Genomic DNA, 13,295 nt, shown 5'->3' with positions numbered 1-13,295 from the left:
TTTTCATTAATTTTATTTTCCCCTACTCCCCTCCCTTATGACTGTGACTGAGGGGGACTTCCTCCCCCTGTATATGCTCATAGGGTATCAAGTCTCTTCTTGGTAGCCTGCTATCCTTCCTCTGAGTGCCACCAGGTCTCGCCCTCCAGGGGACGTGGTATGACTTCACTCTTAAAAAGGAATTATGACATATTATTAGCTTATAAAATAAAGGTATTTTTAATAAATGTTAAATGCTAAAGGCATAACTTATGGAAGATAATAGAGAAACTAGGGCTCTCTGAGTTTGGCATCCTGCCCAGGATGTTTCTACACACAAGCCCCTGTTGCAAATACTTTGCGTAGATGCAGCCCCAGTAGTGAAAGTTATGCAGATCCCGTTACCAAGGAGTCCAAGGAGAGACTAGGACTGAAAGGGACCTTAGCAGTGCCTTTGTCTGGTCACTGCTTACCACCCAGTCCCCAGAAAGACTCACCGCATTAGCTCCCGCTGCTCAGCCACCTCCACGTTGTGGGTAGTGAATTGATCCTGTGCTCACCATGTCCAGGCTTCTGGGCTTGTCAGAGCTCAGAGCACATCGTTAGGAGTTCAGGCAGCCCTGGGCTTGTTGCCCATTTGATCTAGACAGGAGACTCCCAGCCTAGCTCCAAGGACAGAGCTAGTTTATCAGTTTTTGTTGCTTCTTTTTCTGAGAATCTTTGAAATGAGTTAGCACTAACAGCCAGCAGATGAAGTTTGGCCTTTTTCTCAGAATATAAAACATAAAACAACATTTAAACAATTAAACAAATTTACAGACATAGAAACAGAATTTGACATTACAACCATAAAACAGACAGGCAATACAAACCAGCACAGTCTTGAGACTTTGACAATATACAGTTGCACAGATTCCATGGAGAATTAGAAGGAGTTATGTGACAATTTATCAAGCTGTCCCTGGGCCCTGAATTTACACAGGCTCGGGCGGCAGAGCAGAAGGCTTAGTTTCACTTTTCCCCAGTGCAGTTTTTTTTTTAATTGAATCTTTTCTCTTTTATGCCTAGGGTCTAAACTATCTCTAACTAAAGCCCACAAACTAAAAATATCTACAGGAACCTTTTCAGGCCCAAAAATATCATAATGATCTTGCAACTCAATCCCTACCTTTCCCCAGGTTTCTAAGTTCACTGTTCCTTCTTCAGGAAAACTCTAAAAATTTAAGCAACTGTTGCTGACTTACCTTAGCTCACCTAACACGCAGCATATTTTTAAACATATATGCAAAAGGCAAATGACCATTACCTTGTCCCTTTTTACTCCCGAAAAATAATCACTGCACCCTTACCTTTTATATTTTACTTGAGCTCACTTTTTCCTTGAACCCCCAATACTCAGTTCCCCGGTTTGGGCACCACTTTTCAGGGCCTGCCGGCAGAATAGAACAATACCTGAGTTGAGAATGAAGATTAGGGAAAAATAAGAGCAGAGACAAGAAATATCTTCCTGAGAGGAGAGAGAAGAAAACAGAGACAGATTCAGGAAGACCATCAGGCAATACCGCAGCCCTGACTTTATTGGTAAGAGTATATTTAAACACTTTCCAGGCATGGGAACAAGATCAGAAATCATCCTGAGCATGCAGTGCTCACACCTGCACAACTTATCTCAGGGACCCACAACCTCCTAGAGTCAGTAGACCTTGAATGCATGCTTGTCAGAACATTTTACTATCCTCCTTCTCAGCAGTTCACATGACCCTTAAATTAGGGCAGAGAGCACGAGAGAGAGCAACGTCTGTAGACAGAGAGCCTTTGCAAATGGCTCCTGACAATTTCTAAACCTTATTTTGAGACAGGATCTTTTTATGTAGGCCTGGATATCCTGGAACTCTCTATGTAGACCGTGACCTCACAAAGATACGCCTTTTGCTGCCTTGCAGGTGTTGGAATTAAAGGCATGTGACACTATATTCGGCTTCTAATATAAACTCTTAAACATATAAATTTCTAACAAACATTTACTTTTCATCTTTAAAATTGTGTATTTCAAGTACCTGGTCTACACCATCGGCAAGTACCTGTGGTGGAGCCAAACTACAGACAGACTAGGTTTTCACACTCTCTTCTATGCTGTGTGCGCACCACCACCTCCTGGTCTGCCTCCTCAGGGCAAAAGGAACCGTGGCAGAGGTAAGGTCAGCTCTTCCCTCGAAGGAGCAAGCCATCACTCACAACCCTGGCCACCTCAGGTTGTAGGGGGCGGTGGTAGATGGAAGGAAGGTGAAGCTAACCCAGTATTCCCCCCCCCCCCCAGTGTGGCAGCCGGGGAAGCGGGAGACCCACCTCGCAGCACGCCCCTGGCACCACGCAAGGAATACTCACCCACCACCACCACTTCCCACTGCCGGGAACAGGGTCCGAAAGGGTGCCCTAAGGGAAGCAGAGCCTGCCTCGGTGGCAGACAGTAGGAGCTAGAGACACAGAAGCACTTGCCATGGGGTAGAGCACATGACCCAATGGGAGGTTCAGCACGCCCTCCTCTCCTAACAGCGCTGGCAGCACCTGACCCAGCCCATCTGGGGCCTCCACCACTTGGAGTACAGAGCTCAGGATGCAGATGTCAGGGGCCTGACCACCCTGACGCCGGTGTCCGAGAGCAGCAAGGTCGTCGTGGTGGAGAGTGTCATGTGACAGGCACCCTCGGCTCATATCACCAGCTCATCCTTTGGTAGCCATAGCAGCCCCTGCTTTAGCCCCCACCCATCCCTCCAGGGGGGCTTGCCTTTCCTTGACAGTTTGGGGGTCTGCCTGGGGGGAGGGGGAGAAGCACCATGAGTGCTAACAAAAATAACTTTTTCCATTTTTAATAAAACACCAAAAATATCACAACCCACCAAAAATAGATGCCTCTCCTCCTTGCTGCCCTAACAAGTTAGTCCTCATGTTCCCAGACTCTGCTCCTTGTTCCTCCTTTCCTTGCCCAAGAAAATGACGAGCATTGTCAAAAACAGACTTCCAGGCTTTGGTCATCTAGATGCAGCTATCTAGGAAAAAGAACAGGATGTGGTAGGGTAAAAATGAAAAGTTTTGCTGTTAAGCTCTTTCCTGTATTTTCTATTCCCCCTTTGCATCTATTATGGTCACCATCATCTCTAGACTGTATGGGACCTTTCTATGTCCACAGAGAATTTTTCACATTTCACACCACACTGTATAAATGCTGTGTTCAGTTGACACCAGTGGGAGGCCTGCTCTTTTCTAAAGGAAAATGGAGGAGCAGTGGATCTGGGGGATCTGGGAGGTGGGAGAGGAGTAGGAAGAGAGGAGGCTATGGATGAGATGTAGTGTATGAAAGAAGAAGAAAGAGAAATAAAAACACTTCAGTCCTTCACTCTTTGGAAGACACATCTGAGGTGCAAGTGGCTTTGAAATAACTACAATGAAATGAATGGATAGGGATAAGGATAGACAACTCAGCACTGGCTGGTTAAGCTAATGTATATCTCACACGTAAAGGGATAGTATATATAGACGTATTTCTATGTTGGTTCAATACTTATAGCTAATATATTCAATTAGTACATATAAATAAGACAAAATATTAAAAAGAAAATTTAAATGAATTTTATTTGATTTTTTTTGCATGGGAACATATTTTTCCTGAATCCGCTTGCAATTGAACAACAATGAGCACTGACACTTACTGGGCAATTTTCATGTTGTAATCACTCTTCTAAGCTCTAAACAGGAATTGGCTTGTCTAAATAATATACATTTTCATTATAGCTACCTTTACTGAAAAGATGGTGGTGGATTTTTACATTCTTTTCCATAGTTGCCACTTTTATTTTTTTTAACATGCAAAACAAAATTAAGAAAGTTATTTACCACTTGTTGAGAAAATTTTCTAATTAGCTCCCAAGTGATCTACTTTGCTGAAGTTTTAATTATCCTGTATAATTCATTAAAAGCTGAATTTTCCCTCTGAAAGTTCTTCTAATTGGTGCCCTATTATTCAGGCAGTGAGGAGAATTGCACTATAATGAAGTCCCTGAAGCCTCTGAGTACTGAGTCCAGGCTAGACACCATAGGGCCAATGAAACGGAGGGTGGGGTTTTTTTTTTTTCTGTTTCTGTGGCTTTAAGCTGTTTGAAAAAAGCATCCTTTGCAAAATTCTGCACACACACTCATCTGATCTTGAAAGTTATCCTCAAGAGAGCCACTGATATCTTGCTCCACCAACATTTTGTCAATATTACACAATGGCATTTGTAGTCTGTTTCTTCAAGTACTCACATAGAAACACACATATGCTTAAACACACAAAAATATATGCACAAAAGACAAGTGCTTGCTAAGCAAATAACGGCTCCTCTTCTTTATAGTGGCCAGCCCTAGCCTGAACACTCTGAAGATCATAGTTCCATGTTTCTGGATAATAGAACACATGTTTAGAATACAATAAACATTTGAAAACATCAACCTATAATAGTTAAGCCTAAGAAGTGACAGGAACAAAGGGTATAAATTTGAGGAACGTAGAAATTAAGCAAATACCTATTTTCCAGATACTCAACACATTATTGGAATACTGAAATTCAAGCAGTCCAATTCTCCCTTGGTACCTGTGAAAGATTGGTTTCAGGGCCTTCTTAGATACCTAAATCCTTATACTCAAGTCCTTGATATACAATGGCATATTATTAGCACTTTAAATGGCTTCTAGAGCACTTTTAATTTCTAACTACTTTACATTGTGAAGTCTATGCAAACAGTTGTTATACTGTATTCTTTAGAGAATAATGGTAAGAAAATGTCTATTTTTTCCAGTATTTTACTACAGATGTAATTTTTTCAAATAATTTCCATGTGTGGTTGGTTATCTCTAAAGATTTTGGGTGACCAAGTATTTAGCATATGAATTTGGATAATCTGTGGTCACATCAAATAATCAAGCCCTAACAAACTCAACTGTGCAAATGTGCCTCGATCCTTTGTTCTCTGTCTTACTGATACACATTTCTACAGGCTTTCCTCCCTTCCTATCTGATCAATTGCCTTAGCTGTGCCTTACCTAATCTCCCCAGGCTATCAGAGGCCAAGAGAACAACTCTCACCTGTGTTAAGACAAAGTATTTTCCTTCTTCATTTCAGAGTTTTTGTGTGTTTTTTTTTCCTGTAACTATTTGGCCTAAGTGGAACTCTCCCTCTTGGAAGGGGCATGCAACTGGCATAGGCTTAATTGGTGCAGACCCGGGAAGGCCCAGCTGCACCTGATGGGGCTGGTGGGCCTGATCTTGTTCCTTCCCTTGGAGATCTCTGAGAACTTCCAGTTTCCTTGGGAGCTCTTATTCTGGACCTGTGACTTGGGAGTAGGGAGTCTTTGTGTCTTTGGTCTGTTATGAATTTCCCTCCCCCAATTCCTCCCCCCTTTTGGTTATAAAGATAAACAGCCATGAAAGGCAAGAACCAGCCAGTTTGGGAACAGGGAATGTCATTGTGCTTTGAGAGGCTAACTTATCCTCCAGTTGCTGCTCACTGGTCTGGGAGGCCACCTTCCATAGATAGTCATTTCAATAGTGTCTTTTTCCTTTCTGTCCCCACAGCCTGATCTATGCACTACTTCTGACTGGGGCTCTGTGTGGTACCAAAGCCTGATCTTCCTGGCTAGTAGTGGCCTTATTCTATCCTTGTCTGCCCTATCCCCAAAATGGTGGGGTCTGTGTGTGTGTGTGTATGTGTGTGTGTGTGTGTGTGTGTGTGTGTGTGTGTGTGTGTGTGAATATAGTGGTGGGGAAAATACATTTTACGCAATTAGATTGACTAGAATAAGGGGTCCATTTATCAATCTTTAACTTTTTTGATTACTTTTATTTATAAATCACTTATTTGTTTCAATCTTTAACTTTTAAAGTGTTTTATTACATATTATTTCTACACAAAAGTGAAGAAAATAAAAAATATTTTTAAATCTATGTTTCATAGAACTGAAGTAATTGCCAGTATTTTATTGGTTTATTGTGAAAATAAGAGAAAATTTATTAACTTTGTATCTATTATCACAGTCACAATACTGAATAGCTTCAACACTGTAATAAGTCTTTCATGTTGGTCTCTTATGATCGTATCCATCACTCCAGTCACAAAGACGTAAATCTAAGAACCAGGAATGTGATTCAAGCAGTGAGAGTTAATGCTTCTTGAAGGAATAAAAGGAGGAGAATCTACCTAAGCTTGTTTAAGTGAACAATTGCCCATCACAGGCTATAAGAGCATTGTGTGTCCCTTCAAGTGGAGAGGCCAAGTGGGAATGGACTACAATGTCAGCTACTATTTTGGTCACAGTCCTTCTCTTATTACCATTTGCCTTTTCTCTCTCCAGAGAGATATGGGTTTCATGGAGCTATCACTCCAATTGTCTTCCAAACAATGTAAGTTGCTTACGTTCCTAGCAAAGATCACATGATAGTCAGGTGTGCCTGGCCTAGGCTATGACATTACTCCACTCTGAGTTGGAAGCCTTTGTTATTTTCCAGGCTATGTTGCCCCCACCACCATGCTCTGATTTTACATGTGCCCAGTGGACAAATCCATCAGGTACCCAGAGGCAAATGATTTCACCTTTGTGAGGCCATAATTCTCCTGGTTACCTGGGCCTTAGAACATAATTAGTGGCCATATGGAAAACTGTTCTTAGTGGCTTTGATTAATTTTGTATTATCATGTATTTCCCTTTACAGCTTTTGTCTCCATAATAGCCTGCCAAGCACTTTTCAGTACTTCTTTCTCCATTGTTTTCTTCATAAAATATAACCCCAAAGATGTCCCAAGTATCTATTTCTTTTGAGTTATCACTAACTATCCTACTCTTACCTTACCCCAGTAGCTACTCTTCCCTGCTCTTTTCTATTCTTTTTATCACAACTTCAAATTATTTCTATTTTGTACCACAGATAGTGCCTACATAGTTCAGTAGTTATAAATGAGTCCATCAGTCCCAATATGCATGTCCTGCATGCACTTTTTCACAGAACTATCAGATAAGAACTCCACATTGCTGTAAGTATCCAAGAACACATGCTACTGTCATAGAGTCTGATTTTGTGCAACCTCAGAAAGGAGTTTGTCAAAAGTTTGTGAATCTAACCCATTACTGGATAGGCTTTTTAAATCCTCACTGAAGGAAGTACAGTGATAGATTCTTATCAGTTTAAGGGATTTATATATGCCTGGCAGTTATTGTATGTTTGTCTTCTACCCTTTTCCACAGACTGTGGTGTCAGTCATGAAACAAGGTAGAAATACAACATATATCACAAAAATCTTAACTTGATCAAAAGCTTCTTGAACTCTTGGCTACAATTCTATGTGACCACTGCTTATCACATTATATAAAAGATGGGCAACTAGAACAAGATGGGGTACAAAAATGTACTAATACCCCAGATGGCTTAAAAACAAAACCCATCATGGTTTCACACTCATTAGCTGCACATTTTTCTCAATGACCTTTTCAGATATCATGTATATCTTACATGACCAAAAACATCCCTAAAATTGTAGAGCTATGGCAGGCCTTTGTATATTAAGGGGACTTAACCCTTCCACCTAGTCAAGTCTATTTATATATCTTCCAGATTTCTTCCAAAATCTATAAGATGCTCATAGATTAACGTGATTTCGTGTATATAACTGCTCTGGCTAGATTTTTGTTAAATTGACACAAGGTAGAGTTATCTCAGAAGAGGGAACTACAGTTGAGAAAATGCATAATAAGACTGGCCTATAAACAAGCTTCTAGAGCATTTCCTTGATTAAGAATGCATGTGGGAGGGCCCCCAGCCCACTGTATATGGTACCATCCCTGGAAGGTGGTCCTGAGTTGTATAAGAAGACAAACTAAGCAAGCCATGAGGAACAAGTCAAGAAGCAGCACTCCTTCCTCAATGGTCTCTGTATTATCTCCTGCCTCCAGGTTTCTACCTTGAGTTCCTGCCCTGACTTCCCTCAGTGACGGAGTATGACCTGAGACTTATTAAAGGAAATATATCCCTTTCCTCCCCAAGTTGTTTTTGGTCACAGTGCTTTATCATAGCAATAAAAACCTAAAACAATAATGAAACATTTCATAGTTGTTGACCATGATAAGAAAGTAAGATTACAAGCTACCATCTCATAACACAATAATTAGAGGGACTATGAAAGTAACTTTGTGCAAGTACCTTGCAGGCCCATTGCTGTCCATTTAAAAATAAATTTAAATTTGTTTGGAGAGTCAATGACTACAAGAATACTAAAGAAAGCTTAGAAAGACCCAAAAGAATGCAAGGTACCATAATTTGTATTAATTGTTTAGTCAGGAGAGTGATATTGGCTACAGAAACATGAGTAGGGAAAGCATTACTTACTGGCCTTATTGGACTGGATTAAAGAGGCTTAAGGTTGTTTGCATGTTTTAAAAATATACTTGTTACAGAGGGGAGGACATCCTATTGGGACTCTAGATGAGAGAAGCATGGGCGAATAGCAAAGTTGAAGGATCCAGAGGATCCTAGAAACCTACAAGAAGAACATTATGATAGGCAGATTTGGGCCCAGGGGTCCCGCTCAAACTAAGGCACCAGCCAAGGACAATACAGGCCGTAAACTTCAAACCCCTACCCAGATCTATCCAATGGACAGGACATTCTCCACAGTTGAGTGGAGAGTGGGGTCTGACTTTCACACAAACTCTGGCGCCCCAAATTTGACCACGTCCCCTGGATGGGGAGACCTGGTGGCACTCAGAGGAAGGATAGCAGGCTACCAAGAAGAGACTTGATACCCTATGATCATATACAGGGGGAGGAGGTCCCCCTCAGTCACAGTCATAGTGGAGGGGAGTACGGGGAAAATGGGAGGGAGGGAGGAATGGGAGGATACAAGGGAGGAGATAACCATTGAGATATAATATGAATAAATTAATAAAATAAAGTTTTAAAAAAATACTTATTTATTTTTATTTTTATATGTGTACATGTGCTCCTCAGGGCATGTATGTGTGCCACATGGATGCAGGGTGCCCACAGAAGCAAAAAAGATGGGTGTTTGAGCTTCTGGAATTGGAGTCACAGGTGGTTGTAAGCTACCATGTTGGTGCTGGGAACTGAACCTAGGACCTCTGCAAGAGCAGCAAGTGCTCTTAACTGCTGTGCCATCTCTCCAGCTCCATAAATAGTTTTCTTCAATATAAGTCTTTTATTGTTCCCAAAGACACCCCAACATACTTGTAACTCAGGATATTTTTTCTGGAGCTGAGTAACTTACATCCTACTCATCAGCCTGCTACACTGTTCCCTCTTCAGACACAGACACCATCCAAAACCTTTCTGATAACCTTGTTTTTAACCGTTGTGGCTTGCTGAATCAGAGCCACTGAATTTGAAACAAATTCAATATCATTTCTTTCAAGGGTTAATTCATTCTTGAGAGACAGAACAAGCAACGTTTGTTCTCAACCAATGTATTTTTTACCCAAGAAAATTTGAATTTCCACCAAAGAATGACGGCATCGATGGGGAAGTGAGCACACACGGAGCTCAGCTTGTAATGAAGCTCAGTGTGACAGCCTTGACGGTGTTCTGACCACGGCTGCAGATGGTTCTGACAGTGGCCAGTTCCTTTCTGTTACCCCCACAGTTTGTCAGCCCAGAGCCTCTTCTTTTTCTTCCCAAGAAGACTCAGCTCTACATTCATGTGATTGAAGTCCCTCTGGAGGGCTCCCCTGGGGCCCCTCGCAATGACTGTGCCCCTTCAGAGTGATGTCGACATTTTATGGAATGTTGACAGTCTGATTGCTCAGAATGATCTTCATTCTCAGAGTAAATGAAGCAAAGAAGCCTCTATGAATGATTTTTTAATTCTTGAGGGAGGCTAATGTATTCTCATTCCTCTGGTTTAGTGTTAACTACTGTGTGAGGGGTAGGTAGTTCCACTGGCTCCTATATCATCTTCATCTATTGCAGTCTGCCCTCCCTCTACTCCTCCCAGGCCCTCTTCCCACCCTCCCTCTCCCCCAGATCCATTACACCTCCATTTCCCTTTAGAAAAGAGCAGGCCTCCCAGTGATATCAACTGCACATGGCATAACAAGTAACAATAATACTAGGCATGAAGCCTGTATCAAGGTGGGGGAGGCAACCCAGTAGGAGGGAAAGGATCCCGAGGCAAAAGAGTCAGAGATACCCCCTCTCCCACTGTTAGGAGTCTCACAAAAAACCCAAGCTAAACAACCATATCATACATTCAGATGGCCTATCACAGACCCATGAAGGCTCCAAAAGTGTCCCTTCATTCCCCGTGAGCCGCTATGAGCCCTGCTTAGTTGTTTCTGTGGGTCATGTTCTCCTGGCGTCCTCGACCCCTCTGTATTCCTACAATTCTTCCTCTCCATCTTCTGCAGAGTTCCCTGAGCGCCATCTAATGTTTGGCTGCGGGTCTCTGCGTCTGCTCCCATCGGCTGCTGCATGAAGCCTCTCTAATGAGGATTGAGCTTGGCAATGATCTAGGAATACAGCAGAGCATCACAGGGAATCCTTTCCCTGACTTTTTTTCAGTCATGTTCCATAATAATATAGCAAAATGGGGCTGGAGAGATGGCCCAGCTGTTAAAAGTTAGGCTCACAACCAAACGGAATATAGCAAAATGTACTAATTTGTTTTAAAGAGTTGAATATAAATGGGTACATAATAAAATTTATTATGGCTTAACTCTATAATTGAAGTTATTTTTAGAATACAAAAGATCTAAGCCAAGTGTGGTGGCACATGCCTTTGGTCCCAGCACTCGGGAGGCAGAGGCAGACGGATCTCTGTGAGTATGCAGCCTGATCTATAAAGAGAGTCCAGGACAGCCAAGGCTTCTTACACAGAGAAACCTTGTCTTGAAAAACAAACCAAAGAAGATATGTAATATCTCCCAGAGAACTAGGGAAGATACAGTCCAGAATGTAAACTGGACAGGAAACTCATTGTTGGGTCTAGCAATGGCAGGGAGACGAAAAGTACTTTTCTCTATATCATCCCCTCTTACATATAACTTTTTTGCCAAGTCAAAAGCTAATCCAGAGGATGCTCCTAACGGATTCTTAAGATACTCTTACTCTGTGAGATGTTTTACATGCATGCCCATACCCACACAGCAGAGCACACAGAACAGTATGAACACCTGGAATTCCCCCTCCATGGAATTATCCACCATGACTCATATGTGGGTATATTGGGTTTCTGCTCAGACTCTGATTGCTTTGTCAATTTCATGGGAGATATAGAATAAATGCTGGCCTCTGAATTGTGACAACTAAGATCATAGAATGATTTGACCAAGTCCAACTTGACAAGTAAATTAGTTAACTACAGGCTATTGGATGGCTTATAGGCAGCCTCACTCACTGACATTACCAAACTATGCCTACCAAGTTCTTGATTTATAGAGCTTTAAATGTATACTGTTCCCAGAAGATGGCAAAAGTAAACAAGACCCAAAAAGGAATTGTGTGGGGAGGTATACTGTATTTTTGTCTTCATCAGAAATTTCAAAGGTCTCAGCACACACTATCAAACTATTATGCAGCTTGCTGCAAAATGTTGTTACTTTGGCCAAGTTTGTGGAGGACTGTTTTCCCTACCAAGCTACCTTGTTCGTTGTTACTGTCTTTCCTTTGGGGCTTCTAAAGGCGTCATGACAGAGGGGGTAGGAGGGGGAAACTGAAAAAGGTGAGCAAGTCTGTAAGTGAATGGCATCCATAGACTTTATTTTCCATGGCTAAGTTAGGAATACATTTTTATTTCAGTACACATAAAAATTGTCGACGGAATAGAAAGTCCAGGGAAAGGTGGCCATGGTCAGGTTTATTTGTTCAGTGAAAGTCCATCAAGGGGCCAAGCTCCCTCATACTTCACATAAGTGAGAGTTATTAAATTTGTTGGGAGGAAAGAACAAATAGGACGTAATCATTATAATAATTGATAATTTTAGTGTCTATTAGCCCAGGCTTATTAGACAGCTCCTTGGGAACAGAGATCTTGTCTTCAGCTTTTCTATATTTCCAGTGTGGAATCCAGTGACTGGACAATTGAGATGCTCATTCTTTCAAGATATGTCTTTCCAAGTGTATAGTAGAGGGACTTACAGCATCCACAGAATGTAATCCAGTCTGTAGGGTGGGAATGAACTCAGCAAATACTTTCTCACAATCAGTACACCTAATTTTTGTGCCTGGATCATAGGTGATGTTTCAACTAATTGAATAGGCTATTTAAAGGTTTTAGAAGCTGGAGAGATAGCTTAATCAACTAAGCCTATGAGCACTAGGACCTGAATTTGATCCTGAGTACACATATTTAAAAATTCCAGACATATTGACATGTGCTTGTAGCCCCAAAACTAGAGAGATAGAGACTAGGGCTCACTGGACATCCAGCTTAGCTGGCTTGGTGAGCTCAAGGTCAGTGAGACCTTTCTCAAAAAAAAAAGGACAGCACATGAGATTTCATAGCTTAGCTAAATGTCCATTTCTTAAGCACCTGTTATGGGCTAGATGCTAGGATAATAGAACGTAATCATAGTTTTCGCCTTCAAGGAACCCCCAGTTTGGTAATGGAGGCATGCAAGTAATTACAACTCTAAAAAATGCATAAGCACAGGTAGTCACAGAGCAGGGACACCTCCCTCAGCTGCTGGGTCAGCTATGGACAGCCTGCATGGCTTTAAAAATTAGGTTGGCCCCTTAAGAAGATATGAGCAATGAGGGGTCATTTGGCCCATAGTGGAAGGAAAGCAATCCAATACTGAAGTGTCCTGGGTAGGGGGGGAGGTGGGGAAGTTAAGGATGGAGCATAGTGCAGGCAGGTTATATTTATATTTATATTTATATTTATATTTATATTTGTTCTCCTTTGTTCTTCAGCCAGAAAAGCTTTATTTGGGTCGTCCTATCAGTGTCCATATCTCTGGCAGTGTTCCTAGTGATCGATAAAATTGTCTATGATGGAGAACAAGAAAGCATGTAAAAAGGCAGAATATTCTAGTGAGTCTCCAAGCTGTAGGAAACTCTGAAATACTGTCCACATTTCAAAAAAATCTTAAGACTCTTGATCTTTCCAAATATAGAAAATTGAGCAGTAAGGTCCACCTGTACTGAGAACTATGCTGAAACTTCACAATAAAACATGGACATACAAAGTGTTCAGTAAGATGAGCGAGTTGTTGGGAAAGGGCCTGGTTAGTGTTGTTGGGCTGTGCCTTCCCTTTCAACTTGTATTGGGCTGCCACC

General features: G+C 41.7%; 1 pseudogene; it reads right to left on the bottom strand.

Annotated features, from left to right (window-relative positions):
- Positions 1-9,291: 9,291 nt before the first annotated feature.
- Positions 9,292-9,835, bottom strand: LOC127185141 (60S ribosomal protein L9-like; annotated as a pseudogene).
- Positions 9,836-13,295: the final 3,460 nt, after the last annotated feature.

Source organism: Acomys russatus, chromosome X (assembly GCF_903995435.1).
Source record: "Acomys russatus chromosome X, mAcoRus1.1, whole genome shotgun sequence".
Classification (NCBI taxonomy): domain Eukaryota; kingdom Metazoa; phylum Chordata; class Mammalia; order Rodentia; family Muridae; genus Acomys; species Acomys russatus.
The sequence above is the reverse complement of the archived record's forward strand: the minus strand, read 5'-3'. Positions and strand labels throughout refer to the sequence as shown.